The following is a 23,117-nucleotide window of genomic DNA, read 5'->3' as shown; positions in this document are numbered from 1 at the left end:
GAAGCCCATAGAGGGCTATGGGGAAAAAGGAAATATCCTCAGATGAAATCTGGAAAGAAGCTTTCTGAGAAACTGCTTAGTGTTCTGTTAATTCATCTCACAGAGTTACATGTGTACTTCGAGGATCTCTTTGCTAGCCCTATTTCTGTGGAATCTGAGAACAGATATTTCGGATCCCTTCGAAGACTATAGGGCCAAAGGAAATATCCTCGGTTAACAAAGAGAAAGAAGCTTTCTGAGAAACTTCTTTGTGTTCTGTGAAATCATCTCACAGAGTTACAGCTTTCCACTCAAGAAGCCTTTCGGTAAGACTGTTCTTGTTGAATTGGCAAAGTGATATTTGGAAGCCCATAGAGGGCTATGGTGAAAAAGGAAATATCCCCAGATGAAATCTGGAAAGAAGCTTTCTGAGAAACTGCTTAGTGTTCTGTTAATTCAGCTCACATAGTTACATGTGTATTTCGGGGATCTCTTTGCTAGCCCTATTTCTGTGGAATCTGAGAACAGATATTTCGGATCCCTTTGAAGACTATAGGGCCAAAGGAAATATCCTCCGATAACAAAGAGAAAGAAGCTTTCTGAGAAACTTCTTTGTGTTCTGTGAAATCATCTCACAGAGTTACAGTTTTCCTCTCAAGAAGCCTTTCGCTAAGACAGTTCTTGTGGAATTGGCAAAGTGATATTTGGAAGCCCATAGAGGGCTATGGTGAAAAAGGAAATATCGTCAGATGAAATCTGGAAAGAAGATTTCTGCGAAACTGCTTAGTGTTCTGTTAATTCATCTCACAGAGTTACATGTGTATTTCGAGGATCTCTTTGCTAGCCCTATTTCTGTGGAATCTGAGAACAGATATTTCGGATCCCTTTGAAGACTACAGGGCCATAGGAAATATCCTCCGATAACAAAGAGAAAGAAGCTTTCTGAGAAACTTCTTTGTGTTCTGTGAAATCATCTCACAGAGTTACAGCTTTCCACTCAAGAAGCCTTTCGCTAAGACAGTTCTTGTGGAATTGGCAAAGTGATATTTGGAAGCCCATAGAGGGCTTTGGGGAAAAAGGAAATATCCTCAGATGAAATCTGGAAAGAAGCTTTCTGAGAAACTGCTTAGTGTTCTGTTAATTCATCTCACAGAGTTACATGTGTATTTCGAGGATCTCTTTGCTAGCCCTATTTCTGTGGAATCTGAGAACAAATATTTCGGATCCCTTTGAAGACTATAGGGCCAAAGGAAATATCCTCCGATAACAAAGAGAAAGAAGCTTTCTGAGAAACTTCTTTGTGTTCTGTGAAATCATCTCACAGAGTTACAGCTTTCCCCTCAAGAAGCCTTTCGCTAAGACAGTTCTTGTGGAATTGGCAAAGTGATATTTGGAAGCCCATAGAGGGCTATGGTGAAAAAGGAAATATCCTCAGATGAAATCTGGAAAGAAGCTTTCTGAGAAACTGCTTAGTGTTCTGTTAATTCATCTCACAGAGTTACATGTGTATTTCGAGGATCTCTTTGCTAGCCCTATTTCTGTGGAATCTGAGAACAGATATTTCGGATCCCTTTGAAGACTATAAGGGCAAAGGAAATATCCTCCGAGAACAAAGAGAAAGAAGCTTTCTGAGAAAGTTCTTTGTGTTCTGTGAAATCATCTCACAGAGTTACAGCTTTCCCCTCAAGAAGCCTTTCGCTAAGACAGTTCTTGTGGAATTGGCAAAGTGATATTTGGAAGCCCATAGAGGGCTATGGGGAAAAAGGAAATATCCTCAGATGAAATCTGGAAAGAAGCTTTCTGAGAAACTGCTTAGTGTTCTGTTAATTCATCTCACAGAGTTACATGTGTATTTCCAGGATCTCTTTGCTAGCCCTATTTCTGTCGAATCTGAGAACAGATATTTCGGATCACTTTGAAGACTATAGGGCCTAAGGAAATATCCTCGGATAACAAAGAGAAAGAAGCTTTCTGAGAAACTTCTTTGTGTTCTGAAATCATCTCACAGAGTTACAGCTTTCCCCTCAAGAAGCCTTTCGCTAAGACAGTTCTTGTGGAATTGGCAAAGTGATATTTGGAAGCCCATAGAGGGCTATGGGGAATAAGGAAATATCCTCAGATGAAATCTGGAAAGAAGCTTTCTGAGAAACTGCTTAGTGCTCTGTTAATTCATCTCACAGAGTTACATGTGTATTTCGGGGATCTCTTTGCTAGCCCTATTTCTGTGGAATCTGAGAACAAATATTTCGGATCCCTTTGAAGACAATAGGGCCAAAGGAAATATCCTCCGATAACAAAGAGAAAGAAGCTTTCTGAGAAACTTCTTTGTGTTCTGTGAAATCATCTCACAGAGTTACAGTTTTCCTCTCAAGAAACCTTTCGCTAAGACAGTTCTTGTGGAATTGGCAAAGTGATATTTGGAAGCCCATAGAGGGCTATGGTGAAAAAGGAAATATCGTCAGATGAAATCTGGAAAGAAGCTTTCTGCGAAACTGCTTAGTGTTCGGTTAATTCATCTCACAGAGTTACATGTGTATTTCGAGGATCTCTTTGCTAGCTCTATTTCTGTGGAATCTGAGAACAGATATTTCGGATCCCTTTGAAGACTATAGGGCCAAAGGAAATATCCTCTGATAACAAAGAGAAAGAAGCTTTCTGAGAAACTTCTTTGTGTTCTGTGAAATCATCTCACAGAGTTACAGCTTTCCCCTCAAGAAGCCTTTCGCTAAGACAGTTCTTGTGGAATTGGCAAAGTGATATTTGGAAGCCCATAGAGGGCTATGGTGAAAAAGGAAATATCCTCAGATGAAATCTGGAAAGAAGCTTTCTGAGAAACTGCTTAGTGTTCTGTTAATTCATCTCACAGAGTTACATGTGTACTTCGAGGATCTCTTTGCTAGCCCTATTTCTGTGGAATCTGAGAACAGATATTTCGGATCCCTTTGAAGACTATAGGGCCAAAGGAAATATCCTCCGAAAACAAAGAGAAAGAAGCTTTCTGAGAAACTTCTTTGTCTTCTGTGAAATCATCTCACAGAGTTACAGCTTTCCCCTCAAGAAGCCTTTCGCTAAGACAGTTCTTGTGGAATTGGCAAAGTGATATTTGGAAGCCCATAGAGGGCTATGGTGAAAAAGGAAATATCGTCAGATGAAATCTGGAAAGAAGCTTTCTGCGAAACTGCTTAGTGTTCTGTTAATTCATCTCACAGAGTTACATGTGTATTTCGAGGATCTCTTTGCTAGCTCTATTTCTGTGGAATCTGAGAACAGATATTTCAGATCCCTTTGAAGACTATAGGGCCAAAGGAAATATCCTCCGATAACAAAGAGAAAGAAGCTTTCTGAGAAACTTCTTTGTGTTCTGTGAAATCATCTCACAGAGTTACAGCTTTCCCCTCAAGAAGCATTTCGCTAAGACAGTTCTTGTGGAATTGGCAAAGTGATATTTGGAAGCCCATAGAGGGCTATGGTGAAAAAGGAAATATCCTCAGATGAAATCTGGAAAGAAGCTTTCTGAGAAACTGCTTAGTGTTCTGTGAATTCATCTCACAGAGTTACATGTGTATTTCGAGGATCTCTTTGCTAGCCCTATTTCTGTGGAATCTGAGAACAGATATTTCGGATCCCTTTGAAGACTACAGGGCCATAGGAAATATCCTGCGATAACAAAGAGAAAGAAGCTTTCTGAGAAACTTCTTTGTGTTCTGTGAAATCATCTCACAGAGTTACAGCTTTCCTCTCAAGAAGCCTTTCGCTAAGACAGTTCTTGTGGAATTGGCAAAGTGATATTTGGAAGCCCATAGAGGGCTATGGGGAAAAAGGAAATATCCTCAGATGAAATCTGGAAAGAAGCGTTCTGAGAAACTGCTTAGTGTTCTGTTAATTCATCTCACAGAGTTACATGTGTATTTCGAGGATCTCTTTGCTAGCCCTATTTCTGTGGAATCTGAGAACAAATATTTCGGATCCCTTTGAAGACTATAGGGCCAAAGGAAATATCCTCCGATAACAAAGAGAAAGAAGCTTTCTGAGAAACTTCTTTGTGTTCTGTGAAATCATCTCACAGAGTTACAGCTTTCCCCTCAAGAAGCCTTTCGCTAAGACAGTTCTTGTGGAATTGGCAAAGTGATATTTGGAAGCCCATAGAGGGCTATGGTGAAAAAGGAAATATCCTCAGATGAAATCTGGAAAGAAGCTTTCTGAGAAACTGCTTAGTGTTCTGTTAATTCATCTCACAGAGTTACATGTGTATTTCGAGGATCTCTTTGCTAGCCCTATTTCTGTGGAATCTGAGAACAGATATTTCGGATCCCTTTGAAGACTATAGGGGCAAAGGAAATATCCTCCGAGAACAAAGAGAAAGAAGCTTTCTGAGAAAGTTCTTTGTGTTCTGTGAAATCATCTCACAGAGTTACAGCTTTCCCCTCAAGAAGCCTTTCGCTAAGACAGTTCTTGTGGAATTGGCAAAGTGATATTTGGAAGCCCATAGAGGGCTATGGGGAAAAAGGAAATATCCTCAGATGAAATCTGAAAAGAAGCTTTCTGAGAAACTGCTTAGTGTTCTGTTAATTCATCTCACAGAGTTACATGTGTACTTCGAGGATCTCTTTGCTAGCCCTATTTCTGTGGAATCTGAGAACAGATATTTCGGATCCCTTCGAAGACTATAGGGCCAAAGGAAATATCCTCGGTTAACAAAGAGAAAGAAGCTTTCTGAGAAACTTCTTTGTGTTCTGTGAAATCATCTCACAGAGTTACAGCTTTCCACTCAAGAAGCCTTTCGCTAAGACTGTTCTTGTTGAATTGGCAAAGTGATATTTGGAAGCCCATAGAGGGCTATGGTGAAAAAGGAAATATCCTCAGATGAAATCTGGAGAGAAGCTTTCTGAGAAACTGCTTAGTGTTCTGTTAATTCAGCTCACATAGTTACATGTGTATTTCGGGGATCTCTTTGCTAGCCCTATTTCTGTGGAATCTGAGAACAGATATTTCGGATCCCTTTGAAGACTATAGGGCCAAAGGAAATATCCTCCGATAACAAAGAGAAAGAAGCTTTCTGAGAAACTTCTTTGTGTTCTGTGAAATCATCTCACAGAGTTACAGCTTTCCCCTCAAGAAGCCTTTCGCTAAGACAGTTCTTGTGGAATTGGCAAAGTGATATTTGGAAGCCCATAGAAGGCTATGCTGAAAAAGGAAATATCGTCAGATGAAATCTGGAAAGAAGCTTTCTGAGAAACTGCTTAGTGTTCTGTTAATTCATCTCACAGAGTTACATGTGTATTTCGAGGATCTCTTTGCAAGCCCTATTTCTGAGGAATCTGAGAACAGATATTTCGGATCCCTTCGAAGACTATAGGGCCAAAGGAAATATCCTCGGTTAACAAAGAGAAAGAAGCTTTCTGAGAAACTTCTTTGTGTTCTGAAATCATCTCACAGAGTTACAGCTTTCCCCTCAAGAAGCCTTTCTCTAAGACAGTTCTTGTGGAATTGGCAAAGTGATATTTGGAAGCCCATAGAGGGCTATGGGGAAAAAGGAAATATCCTCAGATGAAATCTGGAAAGAAGCTTTCTGAGAAACTGCTTAGTGTTCTGTTAATTCATCTCACAGAGTTACATGTGTATTTCCAGGATCTCTTTGCTAGCCCTATTTCTGTCGAATCTGAGAACAGATATTTCGGATCACTTTGAAGACTATAGGGCCTAAGGAGATATCCTCGGATAACAAAGAGAAAGAAGCTTTCTGAGAAACTTCTTTGTGTTCTGAAATCATCTCAGAGAGTTACAGCTTTCCCCTCAAGAAGCCTTTCGCTAAGACAGTTCTTGTGGAATTGGCAAAGTGATATTTGGAAGCCCATAGAGGGCTATGGGGAAAAAGGAAATATCCTCAGATGAAATCTGGAAAGAAGCTTTCTGAGAAACTGCTTAGTGTTCTGTTAATTCATCTCACAGAGTTACATGTGTATTTCGAGGATCTCTTTGCTAGCCCTATTTCTGTGGAATCTGAGAACAAATATTTCGGATCCTTTGAAGACTATAGGGCCAAAGGAAATATCCTCCGATAACAAAGAGAAAGAAGCTTTCTGAGAAACTTCTTTGTGTTCTGTGAAATCATCTCACAGAGTTACAGCTTTCCCCTCAAGAAGCCTTTCGCTAAGACAGTTCTTGTGGAATTGGCAAAGTGATATTTGGAAGCCCATAGAAGGCTATGGTGAAAAAGGAAATATCGTCAGATGAAATCTGGAAAGAAGCTTTCTGAGAAACTGCTTAGTGTTCTGTTAATTCATCTCACAGAGTTACATGTGTATTTCGAGGATCTCTTTGCTAGCCCTATTTCTGTGGAATCTGAGAACAGATATTTCGGATCCCTTCGAAGACTATAGGGCCAAAGGAAATATCCTCGGTTAACAAAGAGAAAGAAGCTTTCTGAGAAACTTCTTTGTGTTCTGTGAAATCATCTCACAGAGTTACAGCTTTCCCCTCAAGAAGCCTTTCGCTAAGACTGTTCTTGTGGAATTGGCAAAGTGATATTTGGAAGCCCATAGAGGGCTATGGTGAAAAAGGAAATATCCTCAGATGAAATCTGGAAAGAAGCTTTCTGAGAAACTGCTTAGTGTTCTGTTAATTCATCTCACATAGTTACATGTGTATTTCGAGGATCTCTTTGCTAGCCCTATTTCTGTGGAATCTGAGAACAGATATTTCGGATCCCTTTGAAGACTATAGGGCCAAAGGAAATATCCTCCGATAACAAAGAGAAAGAAGCTTTCTGAGAAACTTCTTTGTGTTCTGTGAAATCATCTCACAGAGTTACAGTTTTCCTCTCAAGAAACCTTTCGCTAAGACAGTTCTTGTGGAATTGGCAAAGTGATATTTGGAAGCCCATAGAGGGCTATGGTGAAAAAGGAAATATCGTCAGATGAAATCTGGAAAGAAGCTTTCTGCGAAACTGCTTAGTGTTCTGTTAACTCATCTCACAGCGTTACATGTGTATTTCGGGGATCTCTTTGCGGGCTCTATTTCTGTGGAATCTGAGAACAGATATTTCGGATCCCTTTGAAGACAATAGGGGCAAAGGAAATATCCTCCGAGAACAAAGAGAAAGAAGCTTTCTGAGAAAGTTCTTTGTGTTCTGTGAAATCATCTCACAGAGTTACAGCTTTCCCCTCAAGAGGCCTTTCGCTAAGACAGTTCTTGTGGAATTGGCAAAGTGATATTTGGAAGCCCATAGAGGGCTATGGGGAAAAAGGAAATATCCTCAGATGAAATCTGGAAAGAAGCTTTCTGAGAAACTGCTTAGTGTTCTGTTAATTCATCTCACAGAGTTACATGTGTACTTCGAGGATCTCTTTGCTAGCCCTATTTCTGTGGAATCTGAGAACAGATATTTCGGATCCCTTTGAAGACTATAGGGCCAAAGGAAATATCCTCCGATAACAAAGAGAAAGAAGCTTTCTGAGAAACTTCTTTGTGTTCTGTGAAATCATCTCACAGAGTTACAGTTTTCCTCTCAAGAAGCCTTTCGCTAAGACAGTTCTTGTGGAATTGGCAAAGTGATATTTGGAAGCCCATAGAGGGCTATGGTGAAAAAGGAAATATCGTCAGATGAAATCTGGAAAGAAGCTTTCTGCGAAACTGCTTAGTGTTCTGTTAATTCATCTCACAGAGTTACATGTGTATTTCGAGGATCTCTTTGCTAGCCCTATTTCTGTGGAATCTGAGAACAGATATTTCGGTTTCCTTTGAAGACTACAGGGCCATAGGAAATATCCTCCGATAACAAAGAGAAAGAAGCTTTCTGAGAAACTTCTTTGTGTTCTGTGAAATCATCTCACAGAGTTACAGCTTTCCACTCAAGAAGCCTTTCGCTAAGACAGTTCTTGTGGAATTGGCAAAGTGATATTTGGAAGCCCATAGAGGGCTATGGGGAAAAAGGAAATATCCTCAGATGAAATCTGGAAAGAAGCTTTCTGAGAAACTGCTTAGTGTTCTGTTAATTCATCTCACAGAGTTACATGTGTATTTCGAGGATCTCTTTGCTAGCCCTATTTCTGTGGAATCTGAGAACAAATATTTCGGATCCCTTTGAAGACTATAGGGCCAAAGGAAATATCCTCCGATAACAAAGAGAAAGAAGCTTTCTGAGAAACTTCTTTGTGTTCTGTGAAATCATCTCACAGAGTTACAGCTTTCCCCTCAAGAAGCCTTTCGCTAAGACAGTTCTTGTGGAATTGGCAAAGTGATATTTGGAAGCCCATAGAGGGCTATGGTGAAAAAGGAAATATCCTCAGATGAAATCTGGAAAGAAGCTTTCTGAGAAACTGCTTAGTGTTCTGTTAATTCATCTCACAGAGTTACATGTGTATTTCGAGGATCTCTTTGCTAGCCCTATTTCTGTGGAATCTGAGAACAGATATTTCGGATCCCTTTGAAGACTATAGGGGCAAAGGAAATATCCTCCGAGAACAAAGAGAAAGAAGCTTTCTGAGAAAGTTCTTTGTGTTCTGTGAAATCATCTCACAGAGTTACAGCTTTCCCCTCAAGAAGCCTTTCACTAAGACAGTTCTTGTGGAATTGGCAAAGTGATATTTGGAAGCCCATAGAGGGCTATGGGGAAAAAGGAAATATCCTCAGATGAAATCTGGAAAGAAGCTTTCTGAGAAACTGCTTAGTGTTCTGTTAATTCATCTCACAGAGTTACATGTGTACTTCGAGGATCTCTTTGCTAGCCCTATATCTGTGGAATCTGAGAACAGATATTTCGGATCCCTTTGAAGACTATAGGGGCAAAGGAAATATCCTCCGAGAACAAAGAGAAAGAAGCTTTCTGAGAAACTTCTTTGTGTTCTGTGAAATCATCTCACAGAGTTACAGCTTTCCCCTCAAGAAGCCTTTCGCTAAGACAGTTCTTGTGGAATTGGCAAAGTGATATTTGGAAGCCAATAGAAGGCTATGGTGAAAAAGGAAATATCGTCAGATGAAATCTGGAAAGAAGCTTTCTGAGAAACTGCTTAGTGTTCTGTTAATTCATCTCACAGAGTTACATGTGTATTTCGAGGATCTCTTTGCTAGCCCTATTTCTGTGGAATCTGAGAACAGATATTTCGGATCCCTTCGAAGACTATAGGGCCAAAGGAATTATCCTCGGTTAACAAAGAGAAAGAAGCTTTCTGAGAAACTTCTTTGTGTTCTGTGAAATCATCACACAGAGTTACAGCTTTCCACTCAAGAAGCCTTTCGCTAAGACTGTTCTTGTGGAATTGGCAAAGTGATATTTGGAAGCCCATAGAGGGCTATGGTGAAAAAGGAAATATCCTCAGATGAAATCTGGAAAGCAGCTTTCTGAGAAACTGCTTAGTGTTCTGTTAATTCATCTCACATAGTTACATGTGTATTTCGAGGATCTCTTTGCTAGCCCTATTTCTGTGGAATCTGAGAACAGATATTTCGGATCCCTTTGAAGACTATAGGGCCAAAGGAAATATCCTCCGATAACAAAGAGAAAGAAGCTTTCTGAGAAATTTCTTTGTGTTCTGTGAAATCATCTCACCGAGTTACAGTTTTCCTCTCAAGAAGCCTTTCGCTAAGACAGTTCTTGTGGAATTGGCAAAGTGATATTTGGAAGCCCAAAGAGGGCTATGGTGAAAAAGGAAATATCGTCAGATGAAATCTGGAAAGAAGCTTTCTGCGAAACTGCTTAGTGTTCTGTTAATTCATCTCACAGAGTTACATGTGTATTTCGAGGATCTCTTTGCTAGCTCTATTTCTGTGGAATCTGAGAACAGATATTTCGGATCCCTTTGAAGACTATAGGGCCAAAGGAAATATCCTCCGATAACAAAGAGAAAGAAGCTTTCTGAGAAACTTCTTTGTGTTCTGTGAAATCATCTCACAGAGTTACAGCTTTCCCCTCAAGAAGCCTTTCGCTAAGACAGTTCTTGTGGAATTGGCAAAGTGATATTTGGAAGCCCATAGAGGGCTATGGTGAAAAAGGAAATATCCTCAGATGAAATCTGGAAAGAAGCTTTCTGAGAAACTGGTTAGTGTTCTGTTAATTCATCTCACAGAGTTACATGTGTATTTCGAGGATCTCTTTGCTAGCCCTATTTCTGTGGAATCTGAGAACAGATATTTCTGATCCCTTTGAAGACTATAGGGCCAAAGGAAATATCCTCCGATAACAAAGAGAAAGAAGCTTTCTGAGAAACTTCTTTGTGTTCTGTGAAATCATCTCACAGAGTTACAGCTTTCCCCTCAAGAAGCCTTTCGCTAAGACAGTTCTTGTGGAATTGGCAAAGTGATATTTGGAAGCCCATAGAGGGCTATGGTGAAAAAGGAAATATCGTCAGATGAAATCTGGAGAGAAGTTTTCTGCGAAACTGCTTAGTGTTCTGTTAATTCATCTCACAGAGTTACATGTGTATTTCGAGGATCTCTTTGCTAGCCCTATTTCTGTGGAATCTGAGAACAGATATTTCCGATCCCTTTGAAGACTACAGGGCCAAAGGAAATATCCTCCGATAACAAAGAGAAAGAAGCTTTCTGAGAAACTTCTTTGTGTTCTGTGAAATCATCTCACAGAGTTACAGCTTTCCTCTCAAGAAGCCTTTCGCTAAGACAGTTCTTGTGGAATTGGCAAAGTGATATTTGGAAGCCCATAGAGGGCTATGCTGAAAAAGGAAATATCGTCAGATGAAATCTGGAAAGAAGCTTTCTGCGAAACTGCTTAGTGTTCTGTTAATTCATCTCACAGAGTTACATGTGTATTTCGAGGATCTCTTTGCTAGCTCTATTTCTGTGGAATCTGAGAACAGATATTTCGGATCCCTTTGAAGACTATAGGGCCAAAGGAAATATCCTCCGATAACAAAGAGAAAGAAGCTTTCTGAGAAACTTCTTTGTGTTCTGTGAAATCATCTCACAGAGTTTCAGCTTTCCCCTCAAGAAGCATTTCGCTAAGACAGTTCTTGTGGAATTTGCAAAGTGATATTTGGAAGCCCATAGAGGGCTATGGTGAAAAAGGAAATATCCTCAGATGAAATCTGGAAAGAAGCTTTCTGAGAAACTGCTTAGTGTTCTGTTAATTCATCTCACAGAGTTACATGTGTATTTCGAGGATCTCTTTGCTAGCCCTATTTCTGTGGAATCTGAGAACAGATATTTCGGATCCCTTTGAAGACTATAGGGCCAAAGGAAATATCCTCCGATAACAAACAGAAAGAAGCTTTCTGAGAAACTTCTTTGTGTTCTGTGAAATCATCTCACAGAGTTACAGCTTTCCCCTCAAGAAGCCTTTCGCTAAGACAGTTCTTGTGGAATTGGCAAAGTGATATTTGGAAGCCCATAGAGGGCTATGGTGAAAAAGGAAATATCGTCAGATGAAATCTGGAAACAAGCTTTCTGCGAAACTGCTTAGTGTTCTGTAAATTCATCTCACACAGTTACATGTGTATTTCGAGGATCTGTTTGATAGCTCTATTTCTGTGGAATCTGAGAACAGATATTTCGGATCACTTTGAAGACTATAGGGCCTAAGGAAATATCCTCCGATAACAAAGAGAAAGAAGCTTTCCGAGAAACTTCTTTGTGTTCTGTGAAATCATCTCACAGAGTTACAGCTTTCCCCTGAAGAAGCCTTTCGCTAAGACAGTTCTTGTGGAATTGGCCAAGTGATATTTGGAAGCCCATAGAGGGCTATGGTGAAAAAGGAAATATCGTCAGATGAAATCTGGAAAGAAGCTTTCTGCGAAACTGCTTAGTGTTCTGTAAATTCATCTCACAGAGTTACATGTGTATTTCGAGGATCTCTTTGCTAACCCTATTTCTGTGGAATCTGAGAACAGATATTTCGGATCCCTTTGAAGACTATAGGGCCAAAGGAAATATCCTCCGATAACAAAGAGAAAGAAGCTTTCTGAGAAACTTCTTTGTGTTCTGTGAAATCATCTCACAGAGTTACAGCTTTCCCCTCAAGAAGCCTTTCGCTAAGACAGTTCTTGTGGAATTGGCAAAGTGATATTTGGAAGCCCAAAGAGGGCTATGGGGAAAAAGGAAATATCGTCAGATGCAATCTGGAAAGACGCTTTCTGAGAAACTGCTTAGTGTTCTGTGAATTCATCTCAGAGAGTTGCATGTGTATTTCGAGGATCTCTTTGCTAGCCCTATTTCTGTGGAATCTGAGAACAGATACTTCGGATCACTTTGAAGACTATAGGGCCTAAGGAAATACCCTCGGATAACAAAGAGAAAGAAGCTTTCTGAGAAACTTCTTTGTGTTCCGTGAAATCATCTCACAGAGTTACAGCTTTCCCCTCAAGAAGCCTATGGTGAAAAAGGAAATATCGTCAGATGAAATCCGGAAAGAAGCTTTCTGCGAAACTGCTTAGTGTTCTCTTAATTCATCTCACAGAGTTACATGTGTATTTCGAGAATCTCTTTGCTAGACCTATTTCTGTGGAAACTGAGAAAAGATATTTCGGTTCCCTTTGAAGACTATAGGGCCAAAGGAAATATCCTCCGATAACAAAGAGAAAGAAGCTTTCTGAGAAACGTCTTTGTGTTCTGTGAAATCATCTCACAGAGTTACAGCTTTCCCCTGAAGAAGCCTTTCGCTAAGACAGTTCTTGTGGAATTGGCAAAGTGATATTTGGAAGCCCATAGAGGGCTATGGTGAAAAAGGAAATATCCTCAGATGAAATCTGGAAAGAAGCTTTCTGAGAAACTGCTTAGTGTTCTGTGAATTCATCTCACAGAGTTACATGTGTATTTCGAGGATCTCTTTGCTAGCCCTATTTCTGTGGAAACTGAGAAAAGATATTTCGGATCCCTTTGAAGACTAATGGGCCAAAGGAAATATCCTCCGATAACAAAGAGAAAGAAGCTTTCTGAGAAACTTCTTTGTGTTCTGTGAAATCATCTCACAGAGTTACAGCTTTCCCCTCAAGAAGCCTTTCTCTAAGACAGTTCTTGTGGAATTGGCAAAGTGATATTTGGAAGCCCATAGAAGGCTATGGTGAAAAAGGAAATATCCTCAGATGAAATCTGGAAAGAAGCTTTCTGAGAAACTGCTTAGTGTTCTGTTAATTCATCTCACAGAGTTACATGTGTATTTCGAGGATCTCTTTGCTAGCCCTATTTCTGTGGAATCTGAGAACAGATATTTCGGATCCCGTCGAAGACTATAGGGCCAAAGGAAATATCCTCGGATAACAAAGAGAAAGAAGCTTTCTGAGAAACTTCTTTGTGTTCTGTGAAATCATCTCACAGAGTTACAGCTTTCCCCTCAAGAAGCCTTTCGTTAAGACAGTTCTTGTGGAATTGGCAAAGTGATATTTGGAAGCCCATAGAGGGCTATGGTGAAAAAGGAAATATCCTCAGATGAAATCCGGAAAGAAGCTTTCTGAGAAACTGCTTAGTGTTCTGTTAATTCATCTCACATAGTTACATGTGTATTTCGAGGATCTCTTTGCTAGCCCTATTTCTGTGGAATCTGAGAACAGATATTTCGGATCCCTTTGAAGACTATAGGGCCAAAGGAAATATCCTCCGATAACAAAGAGAAAGAAGCTTTCTGAGAAACTTCTTTGTGTTCTGTGAAATCATCTCACAGAGTTACAGCTTTCCTCTCAAGAAGCCTTTCGCTAAGACAGTTCTTGTGGAATTGGCAAAGTGATATTTGGAAGCCCATAGAGGGCTATGGTGAAAAAGGAAATATCCTCAGATGAAATCTGGAAAGAAGCTTTCTGCGAAACTGCTTAGTGTTCTGTTAATTCATCTCACAGAGTTACATGTGTATTTCGAGGATCTCTTTGCTAGCTCTATTTCTGTGGAATCTGAGAACAGATATTTCTGATCCCTTTGAAGACTATAGGGACAAAGGAAATATCCTCCGATAACAAAGAGAAAGAAGCTTTCTGAGAAACTTCTTTGTGTTCTGTGAAATCATCTCACAGAGTTACAGCTTTCCCCTCAAGAAGCCTTTCGCTAAGACAGTTCTTGTGGAATTGGCAAAGTGATATTTGGAAGCCCATAGAGGGCTATGGTGAAAAAGGAAATATCCTCAGATGAAATCTGGAAAGAAGCTTTCTGAGAAACTGCTTAGTGTTCTGTTAATTCATCTCACAGAGTTACATGTGTATTTCGAGGATCTCTTTGCTAGCCCTATTTCTGTGGAATCTGAGAACAGATATATCGGATCCCTTTGAAGACTATAGGGCCAAAGGAAATATCCTCCGATAACAAAGAGAAAGAAGCTTTCTGAGAAACTTCTTTGTGTTCTGTGAAATCATCTCACAGAGTTTCAGCTTTCCCCTCAAGAAGCCTTTCGCTAAGACAGTTCTTGTGGAATTGGCAAAGTGATATTTGGAAGCCCATAGAGGGCTATGGAGAAAAAGGAAATATCGTCAGATGAAATCTGGAAAGAAGCTTTCCGCGAAACTGCTTAGTGTTCTGATAATTCATCTCACAGAGTTACATGTGTATTTCGAGGATCTCTTTGCTAACCCTATTTCTGTGGAAACTGAGAAGAGATATTTCGGATCCCTTTGAAGACTATAGGGCCAAAGGAAATATCCTCCGATAACAAAAAGAAAGAAGCTTTCTGAGAAACTTCTTTGTGTTCTGTGAAATCATCTCACAGAGTTACAGCTTTCCCCTTAAGAAGCCTTTCGCTAAGACAGTTCTTGTGGATTGGCAAAGTGATATTTGGAAGCCCATAGAGGGCTATGGTGAAAAAGGAAATATCGTCAGATGAAATCTGGAAAGAAGCTTTCTGAGAAACTGCTTAGTGTTCTGTTAATTCATCTCACAGAGTTACATGTGTATTTCGAGGATCTCTTTGCTAGCCCTATTTCTGTGGAATCTGAGAACAGATATTTCGGATCACTTTGAAGACTATAGGGCCTAAGGAAATATCCTCGGATAACAAAGAGAAAGAAGCTTTCTGAGAAACTTCTTTGTGTTCTGAAATCATCTCACAGAGTTACAGCTTTCCCCTCAAGAAGCCTTTCGCTAAGACAGTTCTTGTGGAATTGGCAAAGTGATATTTGGAAGCCCATAGAGGGCTATGGGGAAAAAGAAATATCGTCAGATGAAATCTGGAAAGAAGCTTTCTGAGAAACTGCTTAGTGTTCTGTTAATTCATCTCACAGAGTTACATGTGTATTTCCAGGATCTCTTTGCTAGCCCTATTTCTGTGGAATCTGAGAACAGATATTTCGGATCACTTTGAAGACTATAGGGCGTAAGGAAATATCCTCGGATAACAAAGAGAAAGAAGCTTTCTGAGAAACTTCTTTGTGTTCTGAAATCATCTAACAGAGTTACAGCTTTCCCCTCAAGAAGCCTTTCGCTAAGACAGTTCTTGTGGAGTTGGCAAAGTGATATTTGGTAGCCCATAGAGGGCTATGGGGAAGAAGGAAATATCCTCAGATGAAATCTGGAAAGAAGCTTTCTGAGAAACTGCTTAGTGTTCTTTTAATTCATCTCACAGAGTTACATGTGTATTTCGAGTATCTCTTTGCTAGCCCTATTTCTGTGGAATCTGAGAACAAATATTTCGGATCCCTTTGAAGACTATAGGGCCAAAGGAAATATCCTCCGATAACAAAGAGAAAGAAGCTTTCTGAGAAACTTCTTTGTGTTCTGTGAAATCATCTCACAGAGTTACAGGTTTCCCCTCAAGAAGCCTTTCGCTAAGACAGTTCTTGTGGAATTTGCAAAGTGATATTTGGAAGCCCATAGAAGGCTATGATGAAAAAGGAAATATCGTCAGATGAAATCTGGAAAGAAGCTTTCTGCGAAACTGCTTAGTGTTCTGTTAATTCATCTCACAGAGTTACATGTGTATTTCGAGGATCTCTTTGCTAGCCCTATTTATGTGGAATCTGAGAACAGATATTTCGGATCCCTTCGAAGACTATAGGGCCAAAGGAAATATCTTCGGATAACAAAGAGAAAGAAGCTTTCTGAGAAACTTCTTTGTGTTCTGTGAAATCATCTCACAGAGTTACAGCTTTCCCCTGAAGAAGCCTTTCGTTAAGACAGTTCTTGTGGAATTGGCAAAGTGATATTTGGAAGCCCATAGAGGGCTATGGTGAAAAAGGAAATATCCTCCGATGAAATCTGGAAAGAAGCTTTCTGAGAAACTGCTTAGTGTTCTGTGAATTCATCTCACATAGTTACATGTGTATTTCGAGGATCTCTTTGCTAGCCCTATTTCTGTGGAATCTGAGAACAGATATTTCGGATGCCTTTGAAGACTATAGGGCCAAAGGAAATATCCTCCGATAACAAAGAGAAAGAAGCTTTCTGAGAAACTTCTTTGTGTTCTGTGAAATCATCTCACAGAGTTACAGCTTTCCTCTCAAGAAGCCTTTCGCTAAGACAGTTCTTGTGGAATTGGCAAAGTGATATTTGGAAGCCCATAGAGGGCTATGGTGAAAAAGGAAATATCGTCAGATGAAATCTGGAAAGAAGCTTTCTGCGAAACTGCTTAGTGTTCTGTTAATTCATCTCACAGAGTTACATGTGTATTTCGAGGATCCCTTTGCTAGCTCTATTTCTGTGGAATCTGAGAACTGATATTTCGGATCCCTTTGAAGACTATAGGGCCAAAGGAAATATCCTCCGATAACAAAGAGAAAGAAGCTTTCTGAGAAACTTCTTTGTGTTCTGTGAAATCATCTCACAGAGTTACAGCTTTCCCCTCAAGAAGCATTTCGCTAAGACAGTTCTTGTGGAATTGGCAAAGTGATATTTGGAAGCCCATAGAGTGCTATGGTGAAAAAGGAAATATCCTCAGATGAAATCTGGAAAGAAGCTTTCTGAGAAACTGCTTAGTGTTCTGTTAATTCATTTCACAGAGTTACATGTGTATTTCGAGGATCTCTTTGCTAGCCCTATTTCTGTGGAATCTGAGAACAGATATTTCGGATCCCTTTGAAGACTATAGGGCCAAAGGGAATATCCTCCGATAACAAAGAGAAAGAAGCTTTCTGAGAAACTTCTTTGTGTTCTGTGAAATCATCTAACAGAGTTACAGCTTTCCCCTCAAGAAGCCTTTCGCTAAGACAGTTCTTGTGGAATTGGCAAAGTGATATTTGGAAGCCCATAGAGGGCTATGGTGAAAAAGGAAATATCGTCAGATGAAATCTGGAAAGAAGCTTTCCGCGAAACTGCTTAGTGTTCTGATAATTCATCTCACAGAGTTACATGTGTATTTCGAGGATCTCTTTGCTAACCCTATTTCTGAGGAAACTGAGAACAGATATTTCGGATCCCTTTGAAGACTATAGGGCCAAAGGAAATATCCTCCGATAACAAAGAGAAAGAAGCTTTCTGAGAAACTCCTTTGTGTTCTGTGAAATCATCTCACAGAGTTACAGCTTTCCCCTCAAGAAGCCTTTCGCTAAGACAGTTCTTTTGGAATTGGCAAAGTGATATTTGGAAGCCCATAGAGGGCTATGGTGAAAAAGGAAATATCCTCAGATGAAATCTGGAAAGAAGCTTTCTGAGAAACTGCTTAGTGTTCTGTTAATTCATCTCACAGAGTTACATGTGTACTTCGAGGATCTCTTTGCTAGCCCTATTTCTGTGGAATCTGAGAACAGATATTTCGGATCCCTTTGAAGACTATAGGGCCAAAGGAAATATCCTCCGATAACAAAGAGAAAGAAGCTTTCTGAGAAACTTCTTTGTGTTCTGTGAAATCATCTCACAGAGTTACAGCTTTCCCCTTAAGAAGCCTTTCGCTAAGACAGTTCTTGTGGATTGGCAAAGTGATATTTGGAAGCCCATAGAGGGCTATGGTGAAAAAGGAAATATCGTCAGATGAAATCTGGAAAGAAGCTTTCTGAGAAACTGCTTAGTGTTCTGTTAATTCATCTCACAGAGTTACATGTGTATTTCGAGGATCTCTTTGCTAGCCCTATTTCTGTGGAATCTGAGAACAGATATTTTGGATCACTTTGAAGACTATAGGGCCTAAGGAAATATCCTCGGATAACAAAGAGAAAGAAGCTTTCTGAGAAACTTCTTTGTGTTCTGAAATCATCTCACAGAGTTACAGCTTTCCCCTCAAGAAGCCTTTCGCTAAGACAGTTCTTGTGGAATTGGCAAAGTGATATTTGGAAGCCCATAGAGGGCTATGGGGAAAAAGAAATATCGTCAGATGAAATCTGGAAAGAAGCTTTCTGAGAAACTGCTTAGTGTTCTGTTAATTCATCTCACAGAGTTACATGTGTATTTCCAGGATCTCTTTGCTAGCCCTATTTCTGTGGAATCTGAGAACAGATATTTCGGATCACTTTGAAGACTATAGGGCCTAAGGAAATATCCTCGGATAACAAAGAGAAAGAAGCTTTCTGAGAAACTTCTTTGTGTTCTGAAATCATCTCACAGAGTTACAGCTTTCCCCTCAAGAAGCCTTTCGCTAAGACAGTTCTTGTGGAGTTGGCAAAGTGATATTTGGAAGCCCATAGAGGGCTATGGGGAAGAAGGAAATATCCTCAGATGAAATCTGGAAAGAAGCTTTCTGAGAAACTGCTTAGTGTTCTGTTAATTCATCTCACAGAGTTACATGTGTATTTCGAGGATCTCTTTGCTAGCCCTATTTCTGTGGAATCTGAGAACAAATATTTCGGATCCCTTTGAAGACTATAGGGCCAAAGGAAATATCCTCCGATAACAAAGAGAAAGAAGCTTTCTGAGAAACTTCTTTGTGTTCTGTGAAATCATCTCACAGAGTTACAGCTTTCCCCTCAAGAAGCCTTTCGCTAAGACACTTCTTGTGGAATTGGCAAAGTGATATTTGGAAGCCCATAGAGGGCTATGGTGAAAAAGGAAATATCCTCAGATGAAATCTGGAAAGAAGCTTTCTGAGAAATTGCTTAGTGTTCTGTTAATTCATCTCACAGAGTTACATGTGTATTTCGAGTATCTCTTTGCTAGCTCTATTTCTGTGGAATCTGAGAACAGATATTTCGGATCCCTTTGAAGACTATAGGGGCAAAGGAAATATCCTCCGATAACAAAGAGAAAGAAGCTTTCTGAGAAACTTCTTTGTGTTCTGTGAAATCATCTCACAGAGTTACAGCTTTCCTCTCAAGAGGTCTTTCGCTAAGACAGTTCTTGTGGAATTGGCAAAGTGATATTTGGAAGCCCATAGAGGGCTATGGGGAAAAAGGAAATATCCTCAGATGAAATCTGGAAAGAAGCTTTCTGAGAAACTGCTTAGTGTTCTGTTAATTCATCTCACAGAGTTACATGTGTATTTCGAGGATCTCTTTGCTAGCCCTATTTCTGTGGAATCTGAGAACAAATATTTCGGATCCCTTTGAAGACTATAGGGCCAAAGGAAATATCCTCCGATAACAAAGAGAAAGAAGCTTTCTGAGAAACTTCTTTGTGTTCTGTGAAATCATCTCACAGAGTTACAGCTTTCCCCTCAAGAAGCCTTTCGCTAAGACAGTTCTTGTGGAATTGGCAAAGTGATATTTGGAAGCCCATAGAGGGCTATGGTGAAAAAGGAAATATCCTCAGATGAAATCTGGAAAGAAGCTTTCTGAGAAACTGCTTAGTGTTCTGTTAATTCATCTCACAGAGTTACAGGTTTATTTCGAGGATCTCTTTGCTAGCCCTATTTCTGTGGAATCTGAGAACAGATATTTCGGATCCCTTTGAAGACTATAGGGCCAAAGGAAATATCCTCCGAGAACAAAGAGAAAGAAGCTTTCTGAGAAAGTTCTTTGTGTTCTGTGAAATCATCTCACAGAGTTACAGCTTTCCCCTCAAGAAGCCTTTCGCTAAGACAGTTCTTGTGGAATTGGCAAAGTGATATTTGGAAGCCCATAGAAGGCTATGGTGAAAAAGGAAATATCGTCAGATGAAATCTGGAAAGAAGCTTTCAGAGAAACTGCTTAGTGTTCTGTTAATTCATCTCACATAGTTACATGTGTATTTTGAGGATCTCTTTGCTAGCCCTATTTCTGTGGAATCTGAGAACAGATATTTCGGATCCCTTCGAAGACTATAGGGCCAAAGGAAATATCCTCGGTTAACAAAGAGAAAGAAGCTTTCTGAGAAACTTCTTTGTGTTCTGTGAAATCATCTCACAGAGTTACAGCTTTCCACTCAAGAAGCCTTTCGCTAAGACTGTTCTTGTTGAATTGGCAAAGTGATATTTGGAAGCCCATAGAGGGCTATGGTGAAAAAGGAAATATCCTCAGATGAAATCTGGAAAGAAGCTTTCTGAGAAACTGCTTAGTGTTCTGTTAATTCAGCTCACATAGTTACATGTGTATTTCGGGGATCTCTTTGCTAGACCTATTTCTGTGGAATCTGAGAACAGATATTTCGGATCCCTTTGAAGACTATAGGGCCAAAGGAAATATCCTCCGATAACAAAGAGAAAGAAGCTTTCTGAGAAACTTCTTTGTGTTCTGTGAAATCATCTCACAGAGTTACAGTTTTCCTCTCAAGAAGCCTTTCGCTAAGACAGTTCTTGTGGAATTGGCAAAGTGATATTTGGAAGCCCATAGAGGGCTATGGTGAAAAAGGAAATATCGTCAGATGAAATCTGGAAAGAAGCTTTCTGCGAAACTGCTTAGTGTTCTGTTAATTCATCTCACAGAGTTACATGTGTATTTCGAGGATCTCTTTGCTAGCCCTATTTCTGTGGAATCTGAGAACAGATATTTCGGATCCCTTTGAAGACTACAGGGCCATAGGAAATATCCTCCGATAACAAAGAGAAAGAAGCTTTCTGAGAAACTTCTTTGTGTTCTGTGAAATCATCTCACAGAGTTACAGCTTTCCCCTCAAGAAGCCTTTCGCTAAGACAGTTCTTGTGGAATTGGCAAAGTGATATTTGGAAGCCCTAGAGGGCTATGGTGAAAAAGGAAATATCCTCAGATGAAATCTGGAAAGAAGCTTTCTGAGAAACTGCTTAGTGTTCTGTTAATTCATCTCACATAGTTACATGTGTATTTCGAGGATCTCTTTGCTAGCCCTATTTCTGTGGAATCTGAGAACAGATATTTCGGATCCCTTTGAAGACTCTAGGGCCAAAGGAAATATCCTCCGATAACAAAGAGAAAGAAGCTTTCTGAGAAACTTCTTTGTGTTCTGTGAAATCATCTCACAGAGTTACAGCTTTCCTCTCAAGAAGCCTTTCGCTAAGACAGTTCTTGTGGAATTGGCAAAGTGATATTTGGAAGCCCATAGAGGGCTACGGTGAAAAAGGAAATATCCTCAGATGAAATCTGGAAAGAAGCTTTCTGAGAAATTGCTTAGTGTTCTGTTAATTCATGTCACAGAGTTACATGTGTATTTCGAGGATCTCTTTGCTAGTTCTATTTCTGTGGAATCTGAGAACAGATATTTCAGATCCCTTTGAAGACTATAGGGGCAAAGGAAATATCCTCCGATAACAAAGATAAAGAAGCTTTCTGAGAAACTTCTTTGTGTTCTGTGAAATCATCTCACAGAGTTACAGCTTTCCCCTCAAGAAGCATTTCGCTAAGACAGTTCTTGTGGAATTGGCAAAGTGATATTTGGAAGCCCATAGAAGGCTATGGTGAAAAAGGAAATATCGTCAGATGAAATCTGGAAAGAAGCTTTCTGCGAAACTGCTTAGTGTTCTGTTAATTCATCTCACAGAGTTACATGTGTATTTCGAGGATCTCTTTGCTAGCCCTATTTCTGTGGAATCTGAGAACAGATATTTCGGATCCCTTCGAAGACTATAGGGCCAAAGGAAATATCCTCGGATAACAAAGAGAAAGAAGCTTTCTGAGAAACTTCTTTGTGTTCTGTGAAATCATCTCACAGAGTTACAGCTTTCCCCTGAAGAAGCCTTTCGTTAAGACAGTTCTTGTGGAATTGGCAAAGTGATATTTGGAAGCCCATAGAGGGCTATGGTGAAAAAGGAAATATCCTCCGATGAAATCTGGAAAGAAGCTTTCTGAGAAACTGCTTAGTGTTCTGTTAATTCATCTCACATAGTTACATGTGTATTTCGAGGATCTCTTTGCTAGCCCTATTTCTGTGGAATCTGAGAACAGATATTTCGGATCCCTTTGAAGACTATAGGGCCAAAGGAAATATCCTCCGATAACAAAGAGAAAGAAGCTTTCTGAGAAACTTCTTTGTGTTCTGTGAAATCATCTAACAGAGTTACAGCTTTCCCCTCAAGAAGCCTTTCGCTAAGACAGTTCTTGTGGAATTGGCAAAGTGATATTTGGAAGCCCATAGAGGGCTATGGTGAAAAAGGAAATATTGTCAGATGAAATCTGGAAAGAAGCTTTCCGCGAAACTGCTTAGTGTTCTGATAATTCATCTCACAGAGTTACATGTGTATTTCGAGGATCTCTTTGCTAACCCTATTTCTGTGGAAACTGAGAACAGATATTTCGGATCCCTTTGAAGACTATAGGGCCAAAGGAAATATCCTCCGATAACAAAGAGAAAGAAGCTTTCTGAGAAACTTCTTTGTGTTCTGTGAAATCATCTCACAGAGTTACAGCTTTCCCCTCAAGAAGCCTTTCGCTAAGACAGTTCTTGTGGATTTGGCAAAGTGATATTTGGAAGCCCATAGAGGGCTATGGGGAAAAAGGAAATATCGTCAGATGAAATCTGGAAAGAACCTTTCTGAGAAACTGCTTAGTGTTCTGTTAATTCATCTCACAGAGTTACATGTGTATTTCGAGGATCTCTTTGCTAGCCCTATTTCTGTGGAATCTGAGAACAGATATTTCGGATCCCTTTGAAGACTATAGGGCCAAAGGAAATATCCTCGGATAACAAAGAGAAAGAAGCTTTCTGAGAAACTTCTTTGTGTTCTGAAATCATCTCACAGAGTTACAGCTTTCCCCTCAAGAAGCCTTTCGCTAAGACACTTCTTGTGGAATTGGCAAAGTGATATTTGGAAGCCCATAGAGGGCTATGGGGAAAAAGGAAATATCCTCAGATGAAATCTGGAAAGAAGCTTTCTGAGAAACTGCTTAGTGTTCTGTTAATTCATCTCACAGAGTTACATGTGTATTTCCAGGATCTCTTTGCTAGACCTATTTCTGTGGAATCTGAGAACAGATATTTCGGATCACTTTGAAGACTATAGGGCCTAAGGAAATATCCTCGGATAA

This window comes from Macaca nemestrina, chromosome 11, assembly GCF_043159975.1.
Source record: "Macaca nemestrina isolate mMacNem1 chromosome 11, mMacNem.hap1, whole genome shotgun sequence".
Lineage (NCBI taxonomy): Eukaryota > Metazoa > Chordata > Mammalia > Primates > Cercopithecidae > Macaca > Macaca nemestrina.
Note: the sequence above shows the minus strand (reverse complement) of the source record.